The 20,952-nt window shown below is 38.3% G+C and overlaps 1 protein-coding gene across 4 annotated transcripts in view; it reads right to left on the bottom strand.

Moving 5' to 3' along the window:
* The window catches only part of TMEM117 (transmembrane protein 117), a 487,518-nt gene that overhangs the window by 270,517 nt on the left and 196,049 nt on the right, over nucleotides 1-20,952 (bottom strand). The gene's annotated exons all lie outside the window — the stretch shown is intronic.

The raw sequence follows: 20,952 nt of genomic DNA, 5'->3' as shown, positions 1-20,952 counted from the left end.
TGGGTGTTGGCTCCACTCACCAAACTAGCAAGAACCTGAAAAGGAGCTGATTTAAAGCAGTAGTACATTTAGCTTCGGAAAAGTTGAGATTTATGTGCCTGTGGAACACCAAAGACACGTCCAGCAAGTAGCTGAGTATTCTAGTCTGTACCAGGGTTCAGGGGAAGATGCAAGGAACCTTAGCTTCGAGGTGAAGCTTGCAGTTTGTAGTTATAAAAGTGGGTGAAAAATTCCACAAAGAGAATAAAAAGGAACTGAAGTCAGAATCCCAAGAACATCGACCTCAAAGGAATGGGAAGAGGAAAAAGGAAAAAATCACACTGTTTAAAGAGAGGGCAGCTCCAGAGAGAGGAGAAAAACTGAGGAGACTATTATCATGAAATATAACAAGAAAGTCAAGAAAATGGAATAGAATAAGAAACTCAACAAAGAGGAAATGATTGATAGTATGAAATGGTTAAGTGAAGTGAAAAATTAAGAATTGAAATATATCCGTTAAATTTAACATTTAGATCACTGTTGACCTGAGCCAGAATATTCAGTGAGTTGAGTAGAGGCAAATATTAGAGTGCATGGCTATTTTTGTATATGACTTGATTTTTCTCTTTTTTTGAAAATTTTTTTAATGTTTATTTATTTTTGAGACACAGAGAGACAGAGCATGAACAGGAGAGGGGCAGAGAGAGAGGGAGACACAGAATCTGAAGCAGGCTCCAGGCTCTGAGCTGTCAGCAAAGAGCCCAACGCAGGGCTCGAACTCACAGACCGTGAGACCATGACCTGAGCCAAAGTAGGATGCTTAACTGACTGAGCCACCCAGGCACCCTGACTTGCTTTTTCTCTTTAACTCTAAGCTGCTTGACTGCAGAGACACTAACTCAAGCATACTAGTTGCTCAGTAAACATTATTTAATCAATGACTAAATAAAGGAGACTATCAATTAGAAAAATGAAGAATATAAAGAGTAAGATGAATGTAGCTAGACTTGAAAATCATAGGGACAGCATGGTGTCACAGAATAAAACTGGAATGGGAACGTGTAGATCTCGTTTTTAGTTCACATGACACCAAAAATAACAAGTGACATCAATCAAGTTAAAAATATATAGTTTTCAGGCACCTGGGTGGCTCAGCCATTTGAGCATCAGACTTCGGCTCAGGTCATGATCTTACAGTTCATGAGTTCGAGCCCCACCATCAAGCTCACTGCTGTCAGCCCGTCAGCACAGAGCCAGCTTCAGATTCTCTGTCCCCTGTCTGCCCCTCCCCTGCTTGCATTCCCCCCAAAGTAAATATATATATTATATATATACATATGTGTGTGTGTGTGTGTGTGTGTGTGTGTGTATATATATATATATATATGTATGTATATTTGGACTTTCTTTAATTTTTATTTTTAGAGAGAGCAGGAACAGGAGAGAGGGACATAGAGAGAGATAATCTCAAGAAGGTTCCTCACTCAGCGTGGAACTGACACAAGACTCAATCCCAAGACTCTGGGATCATAACCTGAGTCTAAATAAAGAGTCATATAGATGCTCAACCGACTGAGCCACCCAGATGCCCCAATATTTTCACTTTAGATTCTTTACCAGTAAATTAGAAAGGCAGAGTTGATCAGGAATGATGGAGGCTTTAATTTTTTTAACTTTATTTATTTTGAGAGAGAGAAAGAGAAAGAAAGCACACACACACACAAAAGCACAGGAGCAGTAGAAGCAGAGGGAGAGAGAGAATCCCAAGCAGGCTCTGCTATCAGTGTGGAGCCCAACATGGGGCTGGAACTGACACACTGTGGGATCATGACCTGAGTCAAAACCAAGAGTAGGACACTTAAACAACTGAGTCACCCAGGCACCCCAAGAATGACAGAGGCTTTAATTCATCCCCACCTCTGATTGACTGGTCATAGCTGTCTGGGACACTGTGTTGTGGAGAAGTCTGAGGTTCTGTATTTACTCAAGAGAATAGAGGATTTTAATGAATCGGCAAAGTCTGCTGTGTGTGCAGAAGGAGAAGTGGGTAACACAGCGGGTAACACATATGCTACACATTTGCCAACCCTGAAACAGTTTATGTATACAGCTCTTTAAGGCAAGAAAATATGTGATTTATGGTCTTTTCTGAGAATTCACTCAGAATGTTTTTATTTTTTTATATTTATTTATTTTTGAGAGACAGAGAGAGACAGAACACAAGAGGTAGAGGGGCAGAGAGAGACTAAGACACAGAATCCAAAGCAGGCTCCAGGCTCTGAGCTGTCAGCGAAGGGCGCAACCCAGGGCTCAAACCCACAAACCGTGAGATCAAGACCCGAGCTCAAGTTGGACGCCTGACCGACTGAGCTACCCAGGCGCCCCCAGAATAAAGTTTTCAAAAGAAATTTCTACAGTGAACTGAAGACTAGATACACATTTATCCATGGCTAGTTTCAAATTCTTATAAAAATTAAACTAGCATGTCTACAATATAGTATCCCATGTAGGAAATCTGGGAGTAGTAGCATTTTTACAGGAAATAAAATTGTTGATTGCATAAGTACACAGAATAACATGTTCCCCACCTCTACCTCTTACACTGCTACTAACACTTAGGCAGTGACTTTTCAACATCCATGATGCTCAATGAATATAACCTTATTAATCTCAGAAGCCTGCTGTGATGGGGGTTAGTGCTAAGTACAATTAGCCTCATGGACTAGATGGGGAAAACAAAGCACAGAGAGAATAAATTACTTTTCAGAGGCTACAGAACAAAAAAGAAGAGAATGTGGGAATGGTCTCTTTGGTCAAGCAGATGCAAGGCCACCACCCCAGAGCTGTACAGAGGAAGTTTCCCTTGAGGTCTGGGTTCGGTACCCCTGAGTTTGGGTAGTAGTAATGGGTGAATGCTAAAACTCATCCATTACTATGCTAAAATACAGTTCTAAATCCAGAGGTGAGCCACTTAATTTTAGTTTATATTTTGCCACAAAGCAGTATAATTTCATATCATATCATATCATATCATAGTTCAACATATCACTGAAAGAAGGTTTAGTCTATGTTAAACTGTGGAGAAGACTTTATATACTACAAAGCATCAGAATGAAAAATAAACAGACAACCAAAGTTATAAATCCAAATAAACAAATATCAAAAGGGACTATTTGACCCCTAGAAGCCAAGTCACACACTTAGTGGTTCTTTGTCATGTTATTAAATCGACCCAGGGTAGGACATGGGCAACTTCTGGAAGCCCTACTACAATTGCATTCTGCTTCTCCAAAACATGAGGAGAAAATGTTTCATAGATAGCCATCTGTCTGGAAAGGAAACAAGACTGGCAGATGTCCAAAGAGTTTCCAAATTTCTTGTATTTTTGAATTATAAACATTTATAATCTCTTTTATTTCTTGAACTTTATTAAATTTTTTTGTAGCTGTTAACCATCTGAGCTCTGAATCATGCAAACCCAGGTTCAAATCCTCGCCCTACAGTTTATCAGCCAGCCCTGGGGAATAGGGAAAAGCTTACTGAACTTTTCTTGCCTGACCCCTAATAAATACTCAATAAATGTCCATTGTTGTATTGTTGCTGTTTTATTATATCAGCATTAACTTTATTGACAGGTAGCCAAGTAATCATTCATCCTGATTGTCATCTGAAGGAAGAGCCCTTAGATTATGAATTCAATGTTAGTAAACTAGCACAAAAAGGAAAGAGACATTTAAGAATAACAAGTACTATATAAACTCTGTTTGACATAGGAAAGTCTACATTTCTTTTTTTTTTTTTTAATTTTTTTTTTCAACGTTTATTTATTTTTGGGACAGAGAGAGACAGAGCATGAATGGGGGAGGGGCAGAGAGAGAGAGAGACACAGAATCGGAAACAGGCTCCAGGCTCTGAGCCATCAGCCCAGAGCCTGACGCGGGGCTCGAACTCACGGACCGCGAGATCGTGACCTGGCTGAAGTCGGACGCTTAACCGACTGCGCCACCCAGGCGCCCCAGGAAAGTCTACATTTCTATGAACAAGACTAAGCAGTCTCAAAAACCGAGACGATAAATATTCAATGTACACTACAATTAGAATTCATCTTTTATTCCACATGAAAAATACTCAGTATATATTCATTTCTCAATTATTAATATGGTGTCAATTATCCAGATTATATAACCTATAGGAGAAATTTTCCATGCTTCAAACGTGTATTGCCAGACATATAACTGCTATTCAAAGTAATGATAATATATAATTGCCATTCAAAGGAGAACAACTGGCACAGAGAAGGTATAATGGAAGGAAAACTGGCATTCAATTGAAAGAAATCTTAGGCTCTGTCACTTATAGTCATGTTTGACCTCAGACAAGTTACTCTTTGAAACCCTCTTTGAAGCCTGTCTCCTTTATTACATTTAAAATGGAGACAGTACCAATCACAGGGCCTTTGTGGGTCTTAAATGAATTAATAAGTCAGGTAATGAAGTAATGCCTAGCAAAAGGCATGGGCTTAATAAATATTTGTAACAGAACAACAACCAAAATGCTAAGTGCTACTTAATTAAAAATATTTAAATAGTATAATTGTGATTGAATTGATTGTGCTCAAAATAATAAAGAAAATAATAACAAAGGAAGAAAATGAGAGAGGGAGGGAGTGTAAAGGTATGATTCAAGTGACTGTATTTTGCTGTCACAGGTAATATACTAAGTAATGATTCTGCTTTATAGCAACACTACTTATACTTGGCTCCAAATAAGCTTTCCAAGGCAGCTTCTATTTAGTAGCATCTATAGAAATGGTAGTGAAAAGTGTTTACTTACACTCTGGCAACTCCACATTTCACTTAACCATGGCTCCTTTCTCTTGTCTTGATTACTTCTCTTGTGCCCTCCAAGAGAAGTGCCAATGGCTTACTAGACATTCTTAACTAGAATTTATATAGTAAAGGTTTACTTCTGGAGTTTGGTGGGTCACAATGAACTCATGATAATGGACACTACATTGTTCTCTTCAACCAGGATGTGCGAGTTAGTGGGGAAAAAAAGAAGAAACAAACTTAAATTACCTGTTGTCTTCTAAAATGCTTAAAGGGAAAATCCAGTAAACACCAGATAAAAACTTAAGGATGAGATATTATGGCTGCTCAGGAGGAGGGAAAAACGGTTGTATTGATTCAGCCATATGACTTTCTTACAAATCATACAAAGTCTAACATCTGTCACCCTGTTGCTGAGTTGATTCCTGTAGCAGGTGCTGGGATCCATCCACACGCCAAGTGACAGGACGCTAGAGTTGGCTGCATCCGTAAAGACCCCAATCCCAGAAAAAGAGAAGACAAAATCTGCCCCCAAAAAAGGCTGAAAATTAAAAAGTAATGTAAAGAACAAAAAAAAATCATAGAGAAGAAATTTGAGGCAACGTTAACGAAAGACAAACATGACTTCCACCAGCAACAAAAGAAAGGTGGGGAGTACACAGGTAAATAGAAAGACACTACAAGGAACAACTATAATCTACTAAACTCAATGGTTATAAAAGGAACCTGCAAAGACATCGCTCAAAGGTGAGCAGGGCACTCTGTGGCACCCCTTCTTCCTCAGAGGAGTGCCACCAATCAATGTCCCTCCACATGCACTTCCAATATCGGTAATGAAGCAACTTCACATTTTTCGGAGAAAACGTGTTGTCCACAAGTTATAGGAAAAAATCTCCTCACAAGGAAAAGATAATAGGGTTGTGCTGAGGAAAGTGTATTACAAGAGGAACACGATCTCACAAAGTAGTATTATTAAAGGAAGTGATCACAAAAACGTTTCTGTCCTCAACTCATTACAGAAACAGAAATGTTCCTCTAATCCAAAATAGCTGTGATGCCACCCAAAAGATACAATGAACTTGAGAGAAGAAAAGCAGAATAGCACTGTGTGGACTGTTTCTGCAAAGCTTTTGTTTCCACCTCATAATGGGGCTGGGAGGATGGGGCAGAAGGGCAGGAGGATGATGGGAGAAATTCGAGAAGAGAGCAAGGAGAAAGACAAACAGAGAGAGAAACAGGGATAGAGAGACAAAGAGACAGAAAGCCAGAGAGAGACATTCAGAGAGATGAAGAGAAGCAAAAAGAACCACTGAAAGATGGACCGGCACACGGAGGAAAAAAGGCCAGCAAGAAATCACCTAATTCACTTCTCTGCATTCGGGCCGCTCCAGACCTAAATTGGGCAGACAGAAGAAAATATATCTTTTTAGATCTATAGATAAATTTTGAGAGTTTTGTGAATAAACTATTCTAGATAGCCAATCCCTTATCTGGGAAATGTTCCTTATGGCAAATATAAATCCTACATGCTTTGCTGTGTTTTCTTCTCAATATTAATGGAGGATGGTCTGAGTCTATCCTCTAGGAAATCATTTTTCTTTCTTATATCTCCCCTCAGGCATTTTCTTCTCTTGGCTGAAAAATCGTTTCTTTACCTGTTTTTCACGCTCCTAATTTTCTAAACTTTTAATTACCTTTATTGGTTTCCTGAACATCTTCTGCAAATCCCCCTGAGCCCACCTCAGAGTGATCTAATAACAAGAGCCACAATGAACGTGTATAGATCATCTTATGCTTGTAGGAAGTCCAGCAGTGACACAGGCCTTATTTGCTTTGAACATCACAATCTCCCTGTAATACAGACACTGTGGTTACCCCTGTTGTAGTGCAGTGGCGGGGAGATGGAAAGAGATTAAACATGTTGGAGATTGCTAGACAACAGAGAAAGAACAGACAGGTGGACATCACCAGTTCAGAGGCAGCCAGTCCCTGCTTGGTGAAGGGAGAAGACAGGAGGGACGTGAGGCAGGAACAGAAAATGAAAGCCAGACTCAGAGGGTGCTTGTGCGCCGTGACAAAAAATTTTAAATTGTGTCCATTGGGCAATGGATGCTTTAAGCAATCAAGTAGAGAATCAGGTTTGTTTTAACGGGTGACTACTCTACTCTGGCCAGAGTATGTAGTGCGATCTGGAGTGGGTGGGAGAGGTTTAAGTTCAAGACTATGTGAGCATATTGGGAGTTCCTTCGAAGGGACCAGGCAAGAGGTGATGAGTTCCAAACTAACACAGAAGCTCTACAAATGGAAGATTTGGGTCCACATTCAAGGGCCATGAAAGAACAGAGGAAGGGGAGTCTGTGAGAGAGATGGAAAGGAAGAAGCTAGGAGTGGATGGAAGAGTGGCACCCACAGCAAACAGCACCAAACCCTCAAGAGCACACGGGCGAGCACCGGGCTGCAAAGAGGCTCCAGAATCAGTGCCTGGTAGGTCACAGCAGATGATCCTAACGAAGCTGCTGTTACTTAGCAGTGCGAGCAGGAGACAAATAGCAGTGCACTGAGAAGTAAATGTTCAGAGATAAAAACTACTCTAGAAGTTTTATGATGGTGGTGAAGAATGGGATAAACTCGAAGGAAACTGAAGAGGTAGGAGAGTTTTGCTTTGGATGAGGTTATCCACAGAAGAGACGAAGCAGAATATGATCAAAGTATCATCAAGTGTTACACTTTTATGGGTGAAAACACATCGCCATTTGGCAATGAGTGAGACATAACTAAAAATAGAGTGAATGTGGCATTAAATATTCCTGTGATATGAAGCCTCTAAACATTAATATGTGCAGTATCTAAGACATAATTAGAATATTTAAATGGAATTTGTTGACCTCTGCATGCATAGATGTGCACACACATTCCAAACTCTCTACTAGCACAACCCACGGAAAAGAAAATAATCAGCACTCCCAAGGGAAAGAATAAATCCCAATTCTAACAATATCGGTCACTATGTATCATTGTCTCACATATCAATAGGCAATAGAAGACTAGTGATTCCTATCTGGCATGTTTATGGGGCATGAAATAACCCATAGTTTTTGTTTTAAGCTTCAGCACTGCTTTCAGAACACCACATATTATAAAAATACCTGGCACTGTGTTTGGCTCACTGTAGAGGATAAATGAATTCAATTAAACTTTGTCACCATCTCTAGAGTCCTGATATGCCTGATTCCTTCACCTAAGAAGAATCATTCAAATTTTAACAAACACCCATGAAAACTTCTTTAGGCTGCTTCTGATGTTCTGCAATCTGTAACTAGTGTTCCCATTAATAACAGTATGAAGTCATCGTTCTTAATGTCCCCACTGCTAACATGGCTTGCGCAGTTACCAATTTCCTATGGCTTCTAGGCCCAGTTAACCTTTTTGCTAATATCCAGTTTGTCTTGATGGACTTTTTCCATATACATAAAGTCTTCTTCCATATGCATATGGCAAAATAATCATTGTTTCTTTCTCATTCTCTTTTTCAGCAATAACGTTTGATGCTGGAATTCTAACTTCGAGATTTCAGAACTGTGTTTTATGAAGTTCTAAGCTACGACTCTCCCCAACTCACCTTCCCATCCAGCCTTTAGCTAGCATATCTCTAATTTTATCAGGTTCACCATATTTTATCTGGAAGCAGGGTTGTTCTGCTAATGAAAACTAAACAAAAACACTGTTTTAAAGTTTTAGACATCCTATTTTGTCACTGTTTTTGTTTGTTTGGTTGGTTGGTTTTTGTAAACCTAACTAATAGCAAAATAATGAAACAACCACATACCCAAGTACTTACAGCATCCTTAAGGAAAAACATTCACTCCATGACTTTGCCACTTCTACTCTGGATGAAAAAAGTATAGTGCTAATACTAATCTCTTCAACCAAGTCCACTGGGAACTATAATTCCATTTGGGGCATGACAAGCAAAATTTTACTGGGATCTGCATAGGACAATGGTAAAAACAGATTATTAATCATCAGCCAGAAATATATTTAAGTATTTTGTGCTTAAAGGGTTTTAAAAAAATAAAAGAAACACACTGATCCCGAGAGAAGACTGATTTTGTTAGAGAATAATTAGCTGCCGCTCTACTTAAGGTCTCTTTTCCTCTTAGAAAAGTGGAAGTCCCTTTAGGTTGACTTTTTGCTGTTGTTTTAAGGCCCGAGAAAGGCCTTGCCAGTAACTAAATAGTAACAGCAGACTTCTGAACAGATGGACTAGAACCAGATGTCAAAAGCAAATTGACGCATCATGAGACCATTCCCTCCCCTCAACAGTAGCAAGGTATCCCTTAAGATGATGGGCTGGCCCTTTGCCAGCCATGCCTGAGGCAGAAGGTGTCTGGGATAGTTTGAAATCAAGGCATGCCACAGGGAATGACCATGAAGAAACAAGAAAAGAAGGCTTGTCTATTCCACCACTGCCTTAAAAGTAGTATCTCTCAGATGCATGCTCAATATTCTTTGCAGGAATTGAATAAGATCCATTCCTTCCAAAAATTTGAAGACAGAACAAGAGCTAACCAGAGACACTCCTTCATCAACAAACTGAGCTGGCTGCTTCTCATGAAACTCAGAGAGTGATGACTGTATAGGATCTGGCCTCCAGCCTTCAAGACTCAAAAATCTGATTTTGACAGCATTCTGAGAAGGAATCCATCCCTTGGGGGTGGACTCACAGTAGATTGATGTAAAACACAGGATGCTAATGGCCATATTTAAAAAGAGAAATATAAGCAACACAAGGACCAAAGTCCTCATATTTGTTGACTAGAGTATTCTTCCCCAACAGGCACACACATCCGGGAATCCAAATTATGATCAGAAACTTATATGGTTAGCATAGACTCAGAAAAAGATGTATTAGCTAGATGATTTCAATTCTCTCATGATAGCAGACAAAAATGCCTGCTGCCTCTATGTTCAAAGGAGAGTTGATCTCAGCAATGAAAAGTGGTATCACTGATACTCTTTCTCCTGGGCAGTGCTCAGCCACAACATGCCAACGTTCACTTCCATGATTGTAAGTCCTCTGAGAAGCTCAGGGACATCGTCTATGTTGTTCATCACTGTATCCCATGTTTGGCACCTGGTAGGTATTCAATATATATCTGTTGGCTGAATGAACTCAACTCATGTTTTTCTATGTTTTTCAAGGCTGACCAATGCATATTATATTTTCAAATGCATGACTATTCAATCAGGTTATTATAGAACCTGCTGGCCCAGGGGCCATTTTATACCAAAACTGACTTTACCCATCTCTGCTCCAATATATTAACATGAAATCTCAGGAGGGACATCTTATGTTCCTTATTTCAAAATTCATTATGGATGCACATTTGAACTGTCCTCAACCACCAGCAACAATCCTTTTGACCTATTCCAGATTATTTTATTTCTAGTTGGTGTAATTCCAATTTAGCCATGGTGAGGATCTAGAAGCAATCTTTGAGTCATGGAAATTAATACCTAAGCTGAAAGTAAGTCACAGCTGTGAACTGGGCCTTTTCTTCTCTCTTTCTTCATGTCCAAAGATTTTTCTGCTCAACTTTCTTTTGAATCTAAAGGCCCACTTTCATTTCTCCTTTCCACTCCTGTAGGGATGTACTCACTGTCCAACCTCCATTCCATTCTACTTGTATGAAGCAATTTAGATTTCTCCTTTCACTTTCCAACTCACCTCCACATAGTCTCAACACATTTCTACCCACAAACCACCTACAGCCTCACTGAAAACAATCTTCAACATGAACTTCATGTCAGATAACTTCCCAATCCTCGACATTGAATGAATTTGCTCATTTTTCTCAATGTTATTGCAAAGGAATTGTATGTTTTGAAGATTTCACACACACAAAGCCAAAAAAGGTAAGAATGTTAAACCAAATAAAGCAAATAAAACTGTTAATGCTTCAGGATCATATTCTCATTAAAATGCTTCTGCAAAATTTGTTGTATATGGGACACATCTGTATATAACACACACACAAATGCTCTTTTCTTTATACTGCCAATCACATTGAAGAGGTAGAAAGAACAAGCTGTAGTAACAGAGTGAATCCCTTAATGCCAGAACAATGTATTTTTTGCCTTGACCCCAGCCTCCACAAAAAAGTTGGTCAGCATGGCAGTATTGTAACTAATTAATTAACGGGCTTGTAAGATCACAAGACTGATGTAAAAAATGCAGTGGTATCTAGACATAAAACAACATCACATACTTTCAAACAAACAATACTTATCAGTTTCTTATCAATTAGGCAAAAAGTCTAACAGAGTCCCTAGCACACAGTAGGAACTTCTAAACTTTTAACTCCTTTTCTCCCTTTTCTCTTTAGTTGAGTACCCCCTAGACATATGCACTTACACACAGGTGCATGTTATTTCCCTAATTTGCTCTGTTTGTTAATTGATAATGAGTGAATTTTGAGAAACATAGACATGGACACCCACGAATTATATTTTCTTAGTAGTAATGGAACTCTTGATGTGTCTTCATAACAGGAATGGGAGAACTTATGTATCGAACACGAAAGAAAAAATTAAAATGGATGTTCCTATTGATTGACTTATGCTCTTTTATCAACCATCTGGACTTGCTCCTGTGCTAGAAATGTCAAAGGTAATTTTTTAATACTTTTCACTAATGCATTTCCTTCATCACTCCTTCTAGGGCTTTCTATATATTCAGCAAGCCAGCCAAAATAAAAATTTAGGAACCATTACTATTAATAAATGCAGGCTCCTGGGTAAACTGTCAAAACATTTCCAAAGGTCCAGATTATAACCTTCAATCCACTCTACTTACTTCTGTCCAATTACAAAATGCATGCCATTCTAACTGAAGCATACATTTTTAAAGTCTGACATTGACATGCATCACACAGAGATCAGAACTGGACAGAGGCTTATGACTTACTATGATTTATATTCTGTCATTGAAGCTAATGCACAGTGAATGGTTCAAAATCCTCTTCCCTTTCTCCAGCCCTTTAAATGGAATCAAGCATAGGCACAATATTAATTTTAAAGTTAACTTACTCTAATTGAATGGCAATGCTTTATTATAGTCATGTATCAAACAAGGACCATAATATATCATAAGTGACACAGCTAAAGCAGATCCTTTTATGCTTTGCTTTTCATTCTCCTTGACTTTTTATCCACAAGCTTTTTAAATACCACTGTTAGTATTTTAATATACTCTGTTCGGAAATTAACATTACTGAATCGTCCCTGTACTACCAACAGCATTTCTAAATCATGCACAGTGATATGCAAACCAGTTAATATTTTTTCAGGCAGTGCTATTATTATATCACAGAAGCCCATAGCTAGAGGAATCTTAAGTGGTCATCCAGGCTATATGCCTGCCTTCTTTCAAGAAGAATCAATTTTCTCACATGTGTTCCACCTTTTTGTCCCTCAGATGGTTGTGGCTCATAAAGTAATGAGTGACATTTCTCCTTGGCTGTTATTGAGGTTAAAAAAAACATAACATAAGCTCTCCCCACTTAATGTATTGTTCGGTGTTTGGTACATTGTTGTTAACTGGAAGCACGTTGTATGGCAGATCTCTTTTTCTTCTTGCACAACTGAAACTTTGTACCTACTGAAAACCACCTCCCATTTTCCCCTACCCCAGCCTCTGGCAATCAATCAGTATTCTATTTTCTGCTTCTTTGGGTTTGATTATTTATCTCATATCATTGGAATCATACAGTATTTATCCCTCTGTAGCTAGCTTATTTCACTTAGCATAATATGCTCAAGGTCCATCCAATTTGTGCATATGGCATGGTTTCCTTTTTATTAAAGCTGAATAATATGCCACTGTATGCATATACCACATTTTCTTTATCCAATTCATCCATCAATGGCCATTTCTTTTACTTCAACATCCTGGGTATTGTGGATAATACTGCAACAAATGTGTGAGTACAAATAATCTCTCTGAAATCCTGAATCCAATTTTTTCAGATACATATCCAGAAGTGGGATTGCTGGATCATATGGTAATTCCATTTTTAATTTTTTGAGAAACCTCCGTATTGTTTTCTACAGTGGCTGCACCATTTTACATTCCCATCAACAGTGCACAAGGATTCCAATTTTTTTTTTCTCATCCTGATGATGAACACTTAATGATTTTTTTGTTTTTTGATAATGTCCATCCTAACTGGTGTGAGGTGATATCTCCCTGTGACTTTATAGTATGGTACTGGCATAAAGCAGATACACAGACAAATGGAACAGAACAGAGAACCCAGAAATAAATCCACATATACAGTCAACTGATCTTCAACAAGGGTACCAAGAATACACAAGAGGAAAAGGGTAGCAGTCTCTTCAACAAATGGTGTTAGGAAAATTGAATATCCACATACAGGAAATAAAGGAAAGAAGGGAAAGAGATAAAGAAAAAAAAAGAAAGGAAGAAAGAGAGAATGAAATGAAACTGGACCCTTATTTGCACTATACACAAACATCAACTCAAAATGGATTAACTCTTAAACGCAAGACCTAAAACTAAAATTCCTATGAGAAAACATAGGGGGAAAATCTTCATAACATTGGTTTTGGCAATGATTTCTTGAATATGACATTTAAAAGCACAAGTAAAAATGGACAACGGAAACTACACCAAACTAAAAACGTTGCTGCACAACAAAGTAACTAGTCAATAAACTGAGAGGGCAACTGACAGAATGGGAAAAAATATTCACAAACCACATAGTTCATAAGGGGTTAGAATTCAAAATATACAAGGAACTCTTACACTTCAATAGCAAAAAAAAAAAATTATAATGCTATAGTGGTAATCATTTTTCAATATGTTAAGTGTATCAAATCAATACACTGTCTGCCTTAAAATTACACAATGTTACATATCTATTACATCTGAATAAAACTTGGGGGAAATGGCAAGGGCCCTTAACATACCTTTCTCCAAAGAAGATATACAAATAACCAACAGGTATAATCATCAGAGAAATGGCGTTTCTTAAAAAGATCACACTCAATGATAAAAGGTGATTCTCAGTGACATGGCTGATTTATAACTTCCCAGAAACAAGAAACAGGAACCTCCCCTGGTTGGGTTGGAAATCAAAAATTATTTGTTAACATCTGTTGGATTTTCACTGTGAACATTAGAATTGGCCTAAAACAAAACTCTGAGATTTATGCTGACACCCTCCATCCTCTTTGAGAAGTATCCTGGATTCTGTGATTCTTATTCATATTAATTGTGAGAATTGAATGACATAATATATGTCAAAATACATAAAAACATTTTATAGATTTAAAAGCACTATACAATTATGGTATTAATTTTGAAAATGGGATTGAAGAAAGTGATAGTAATTAGAAATAGCAAAGTGAAAAAAGAAAAAAGTCCTTGGTTTTATACTATAGGGAGCTGGGGATATATAATTTAACTTGAAAAATCTGAGAAATTCTGTTGTGTCATTATTTCTTCAGAAAAAAAAAATTCAACTTAGCCTAATCTACCTGCAAGCCTCACCTAAGTGACTGCTAATCAGATAGATGCTCGAGAATAAGAGCTGGCAATCTGCAGCTCCCTCATTCTTGTAGATCCAGAATTTAGTCACACTCATCTTGAACTTTCACCTGTCTCCCTCTCCCTGAAACCCTTACCCTCCCTTCTCACCCCCATCTCAGTCTAATCTCTCACTGTCCTTCAGATTGCCACCTAAATGTCACTGTTTCAAGGGGACTTTCCTGCCTCAAACCCCACTCCTATTTCATCGGCAGTGTCACACTCCTGTGTGGGGGGCAAGAGGTGATGCTGTTTCAATGCCCCTCGGCATTCCCCAGATAATGATAAAGTAATGGTATTGACACAAGCCGGCATTTGAGCACATCACCCTCCACCTCCTGGGCAAGTTGCTCTCATCATCCATCACCCAGGAAAACCCCTAGTTCTAGGTTTCAAGTCCTGCTTGGTACCTGGTCCATGGTGCTGAGCTCAGCTGCTCACCGGTATGCTCTGAGACAGCAACATCTTGACAGAAGGTGACAATGAGAAATATACTTTTAGAAATCCTATGACTTTATCAACATGTGAAGAATCTAGAATGTAATAAATGCCTACACAAAGCAGAGCATTTAATCCCACGCACTAGTACGAGAATGCCTTATTTCTATACTTAGCTCTGCGTTAGGTTATTATAAAGAGAAGTAGCTGACACATATCAGATTCTTCACTGTGATCAGCATACCTGTGAATCATACTAATTCATGTTCCAAGATGACGAATCTTAGCTGAGTATCTCCCCCCATCACCTGGTACTGCTATACTTTTTTTCCCTTGTCAGTTCTACAAATGTCATGGCTTGGAATTAATCTTCTCAGACCCCATCTATGTCACTAGAAAATGTGGGTGTAGTATCTGCAGGGTACTGCTAACACACCCAAATAGGTAGTTACAACACAGTATGAATACAATCTGATGACTGGACTAATATTTATCAGAATTTTTTCCAGGCTAACAGAGAGAGAGAGAGAGAGAGAGAGAGAGAGAGAGAGAACTAGAAACATGGAATTTTCAGTTGTTTCTGTCTTTACATTTCAGCTTCTCTTGAGTAAATATAACATCTAGACTGCTGTCCTTTCCAAAGCTTTGAATTTTGGAAAGAATGCAAAGTTGATTGTATTCTGCCCTCTATTGTGCCAGCTGACTCTGCAACGCTGAGAACAGAAATGTTTCCCCTTCTGACCTTAATATCAATCAGTGGATATTGTCAAACTTGACATTTTATTGTCCCTTCCTTAATGGCATGCTGTAAATAGAAACATTATTGTTATAAATTGTTCTCTGAAGTTTGACATTGTACAAATTACACTGTGTACTCTATTTTATTAAATGGTAAAACTCAGCAGGCTTTCTATCAGGAGGCCAAACTACAGTACTTTGTTCTCGTAAGAAATGAGTGCTATGTTGGCAGGCTAAGCAAAAGGTCTCATCATAACCATTCTGTCAACAAATAACTCATAAAATCTTTTCTTAGGATACACATTAAAGCATTTATCCTGATCTTTAATATATCTTAACACGGAGAGGTAATCCACTACATCTCAGCATTGGCTGATGCCTTTGCTCAGGAAAGAACCAACACATGAACACAGCACCAATTAGTACATAAACAAAACAGCAACAGAACAGAAATCAAGAGGGGTCAGTGTTTTCCCATCCTTAAAAAACATTTAAGTCAATTACAAATATCTGAGTGTCTGAATAAATACTGTTTAAAGTACCAGGACAGATACACAAATACAAAGAATGATAAGGTTATCTCCGTGGAGCTTACAGTCTAGTTGGGAATGTACTGGATAAACACGCGAAACAGTAAGAAAAGAAGAGAGTACATGATAAGTGACTGCTAATCAGATAGATGCTGGAGAATAAGAGCTGGCAATCTGCAGCTCCCTCATAAATAATTACAAATTATCTGTAGGAACTTTATTAAGACACAGCCACACTCCTTTGCTTCAGTATCATCCAGGACTGTTTCTGTGTTGCAAAGGCAGAATTTAGCGGTTGCAGTGGAGACCTTATGGCCCACCAAAGTCTGAAATATTTACTATCTTTATTGAAAAGCTTTGCCAACCCCCACTTTAGAAAGCTAAAGAAGAGACTACCATGCACTGAACTGGTAAAGAAGGGTTCAAAGAATGGGTAAAAACAGCAAAGGAAGGAAATGAGGGAAGAGCACTCTAAGCTGAGAGGACCATCTGAGCAAAAGTGCAGAGGTGGGAATCTCAGGGAGGGGTAGGTAATACATAGGCCAACTTGGCTTAAGATGGCGGGAGCAATGGTTTGGAGAAGAGGTGACCACATGGAAATGGTAGTTTTGATTTGGGCACACAATGAAACATCACCTAAATGACAAGTGAAGAAATAAAGACTCTCTTCACAGTCAACAGAAGAGAGCTCCCATTGCGATGGTTAGTATTTTGTTTATTTTGCTTTGTTTTTAGCAAATAAGTAAAACAATGAAAGATACAGTTTCAAAAATATTACCACTTTCTATTTTCATAAACCAGTCATTCTATGGCATCTAACTATATCAGTTTACTGCAGAGCAAAGAAAATAGCCAAAGAGTTTTTTATAGATCTCTACAAATTCATTCTCCCTTTCCATTCATTTCAGAGAAAATTTAACATTGTTATTTATAGTTTCTTAACACAGCACACACTTGTGTCCCTTTACACCTGTGCTCCACATTTTCTTCATGTTTAATACTTGAAGAATCAAAGTCCTGAGCAGCAACAGAGATAAAGAATGGTCTTTGACCCTGTCCTTTTTGATTTACAGGGTATATAGTGCTGTCATTTTGATTTGCCCAAAGGTTAAAGCTTAAAGATAGTACAGAAAGTACAGTCCTCCAAAGAGATAAATACACTAGGGCCAGCTCCCAGGCAAATGGTATTTGATATTTTTGCTCCTGGCTGTTGGCCATTTTAGTCCAGTGCTGGAGGCTACAGCTCAGCCTAGGAGAGGCTTGGCAAGTCTGTCCAGGTATCCAGCAACCTGAGTGGCTCACCCCAGCTGCAAACCATCTGTACCCACCATACTTCTCTAAAGAATACAGCTTCATTCTGAGACAGAATTATAGATTCGTGGTAGCTGTAATCCCAGAACTACCAAGGATCCAACTAAGAGCCACCCCAAATTCTGCAGGTTACCCTGGAACTACACTCACCCTTTAGGACCAGATTGGACTTCACAGGACCACTCAAAAGTTAAATGGAGATCTCAGTTCTCATTCAAACCAGTCACGTGCTCTGGAGGTTGAGATGAAACTAGATTTAACTCGACGAACCTGGTTTCATAGAGAACTTTTAGGCTGGGCAGGTTTGGGAGGCATATGTTGCGATGGAAAAATCATAGGCTCTGCCATCGGAAGGTCTGAGCTTAATTTTGCTAGTGGAGTTCCCTTGAGCCAATCACTTAATTTCCCTGAACGTAGTTTTTTCTTACCTGTAAAATGACATAATCATAAACTCACAGCATTATTGGGGAAGTCAAATAGAAAACATATGTGACACCATATTGCAAACTTCAAGCTACTCTACAAATATTTGTCTTTATTACCACTTCATGTTTCGTCTGGATGCCCTGAAGGTACTGAGACCCTTTTAGTTCTGCAACAACTATTTTTAAAACAAAAACCAGCTGATATTTGACTTTTCACTCTAATAACTCAAGTGTACAAGGGAGTTTTCTTTCAGAGGCTAAGTGATGTATGATGACATCATCATTGTATCAGCTGGCAGCATGCTGTGTTTGTGCTCATTCATGTTTTCCTGACTTTTCGGAAGTAAATCTGCAGGGTCCTCAATAATTGTTAAGAGTGTAAAGGGATCCTGGGGGCACCTAAGTGGCTCAATTGGTTAAGTGTCTGACTCCTGGTTTCAGCTCAGGTTGTGATGTCACAGTTTCATGGGTTGGAGCCCTGCATCCAGTACTGCTCTGGCAGTGTGGAGCCTGCTTGGGATTCTCTTCCCCCCGCCCCTCTCTGCCCCTCCCCCACCTGCTCTGTCTCTCTCAAAATAAATAAACTTGAAAACAAAAAAAGACTGTAAAGGGGTCCTGATATCAAAACACTTGAGAACTACTGTTTTATGCCGTAAGTGTAGATCTCCTTAAATGAACTTTATAAGCAAATAAAGCACACATTATTTGCTCCTTTGGTAAGTATATGTATACATTAAAGAAGCAGAGAGAAGTATCTTTAAATGGTATACACTTGGGAGCTTATCTTTTAATGTGATACAGTTGTGAGTTTAAAAATAATACAAATGGAAAAGAAAAACATTCAACTTCTGTTATATCAACTAAAGTGCTAATTGAGTACTTAGGTTTAGCATATTGCTCTAAGGTACACATAAGACGTGTCCAACACATTTCTTGCTCAAAAAAACCTTGAAACAATTAGTGAACACAAAAGTATTTTATAGAGAAATATGTTGATTGAAATTCTCACTGAGCTATTTTTTTGTAAAATTACTAATATAATTGGACATTAATTTGAGACTAAACGTTCTGTGTGGCACAGACAACAAGTAAAAAGAACTAGGATAGGAATACATCTATGTCAGCAATTATTTATAATGAATATTAATTTAATAAAAATGAGATAAAAGTTGTTGATGTTGGGAAACAAGATTCAGGAGCTGACCCTGGTTGATGTAATAATAATCCATAAATATCGTTTGGCCTCATATATTATGTTCATGCATTGTAGTGCATAAAGTGAGAACTATTTTTAAAAATTGGGCTTCACTGTTTTGCTTGGTATCGTGACAACTCACTAAAATCTCAAATAATACAGTACAAATGCTTACAAATGGCCCTCAGCCATCTGAATCTCTGATCTACCCCCAGATTTTTGTTTGGGACATGAGCCAGGAGCAGAGAAAGTCCAGCAGGTCTGGATCTGAATGGGATCTGAGAGTAAAGCCAGCCTGGAGAATGAACCTAGCTCTGGAGTGGAACACAGGACCAAAGTATGATGTCGGCAGGATTCAAAAGCTAGCAGTAATATCCAGGACTCCCAAGCCAAAGCATTTTAAACATTCAATATCTTACTGAAATAAAAGCTGTGGCAGAGAATAGCTCCATTTTCCATTGTTAGCGTTCCAGGTCATGCTTTGTTAAAACTGATAGTTGGGAATAAATTGTTCTTATATGACTTATAGTAGAAAACCTTGGTAAAGGTGAAAAACTTATGTAACTTAAAACTCCATACTACAGAACAACTTGAGAAATCATTTTAGGATCCACAGAAAAACCTAGAATAAAGGCTCTTTTAGTAAATTTAGTCCTGACAAAGACTGGATCAAGAAAAAGACAGGCTAGAACTAGGGCAAGGTGTAATGGCTTTTGGAAAATTTCGATCTCTCTCTCTCTCTCTCTCTGTCTCTTTCTCTCTTACTTTCTCTCCCTCTGTGTCTCTCCAGAAACTGTGCCTCCAGAGGAATTTACAATTTTAAAAAGAGCTCTACTTTATTTCTTCTCTTTCTCCTCTCTGGAGAAGATAGCCATAAGAAGGGGACAGACAAGACAGTATTTTTATACATTTTATAATTATTATATTCAAGAATAGTTAGGCATGGGAATAAAGATCATTTCTCCCAAGAAGAAGGAAATGATATAATTTCAAAGTAATACAGATTTAATGAGGTAATATACAAAGGCTAAGATTTTCTACTAGCAAGTATCTTTCATAGGCAAGAAAGCATAATTTTGTTTTCCCCTAAATGTATTTTTCTCAGGCTATTTTCTGCATTACTGAGAATGGACTCCTGAGCCCTGTAGGAGAGAGCTGAAGGTAATCTACTCCTGAATGTATAGTCACAACAAGCTATCCAATGTTAACTTGGTAACACTGACCCAGGCAAAGTGGGTATAGCAGAGCCCCAGAACCACTAGCCAGCCACCTTGAAATGATAATTACTTTCTGAGATTGATTGATTGATTGATCTTAATTTTTTTTTTTTTTACTTTAGAGAGAGAGAGAGTGCAAGCAGGGGAGGGAGCAGAGGGAAAGAAGGAGAGAATCCCTTCTCGGGACTCAATCCCATGATCCTGGGATCATGACCCGAGCCAAAATCAAAAATCAGATTCTCAACCAACTGAGCCACCCAGGTGCCCCTTTATGAGTTTTATTTATAAGTCCAAATGAATACAGATGATGCTTTACTGGCCAACTATATTTCTTAAATCTGTGGTTTCAACATAAATATACCCTGGACCATTTACTAATTCAACCAAAACAACATTTAGTGAGCATTTATTATATGTTAAGCAGTTTCCTAGGTACGATATGGATAAATGAGACAAAGTCCATGACAAATTCGTTTTCAGCTAATTATGGAACATAAAACAAGTACAACAGTAGTAACCAAAAAACTATAAAATGAGAGCTTTCTTTACATTTAAAATAAAACTGTAGTAAGGCAGCCTTATGAATAGCAAAACATGATATATGCCAAATTTGAACAAAATAGAATCAAAATCATTTTTTTCATTGATTACATTTAATGAACACTTACTCCATGTCAAAC

Source organism: Prionailurus viverrinus, chromosome B4 (genome assembly GCF_022837055.1).
Source record: "Prionailurus viverrinus isolate Anna chromosome B4, UM_Priviv_1.0, whole genome shotgun sequence".
NCBI classification, from domain to species: domain Eukaryota; kingdom Metazoa; phylum Chordata; class Mammalia; order Carnivora; family Felidae; genus Prionailurus; species Prionailurus viverrinus.
The sequence above is the reverse complement of the archived record's forward strand: the minus strand, read 5'-3'. Positions and strand labels throughout refer to the sequence as shown.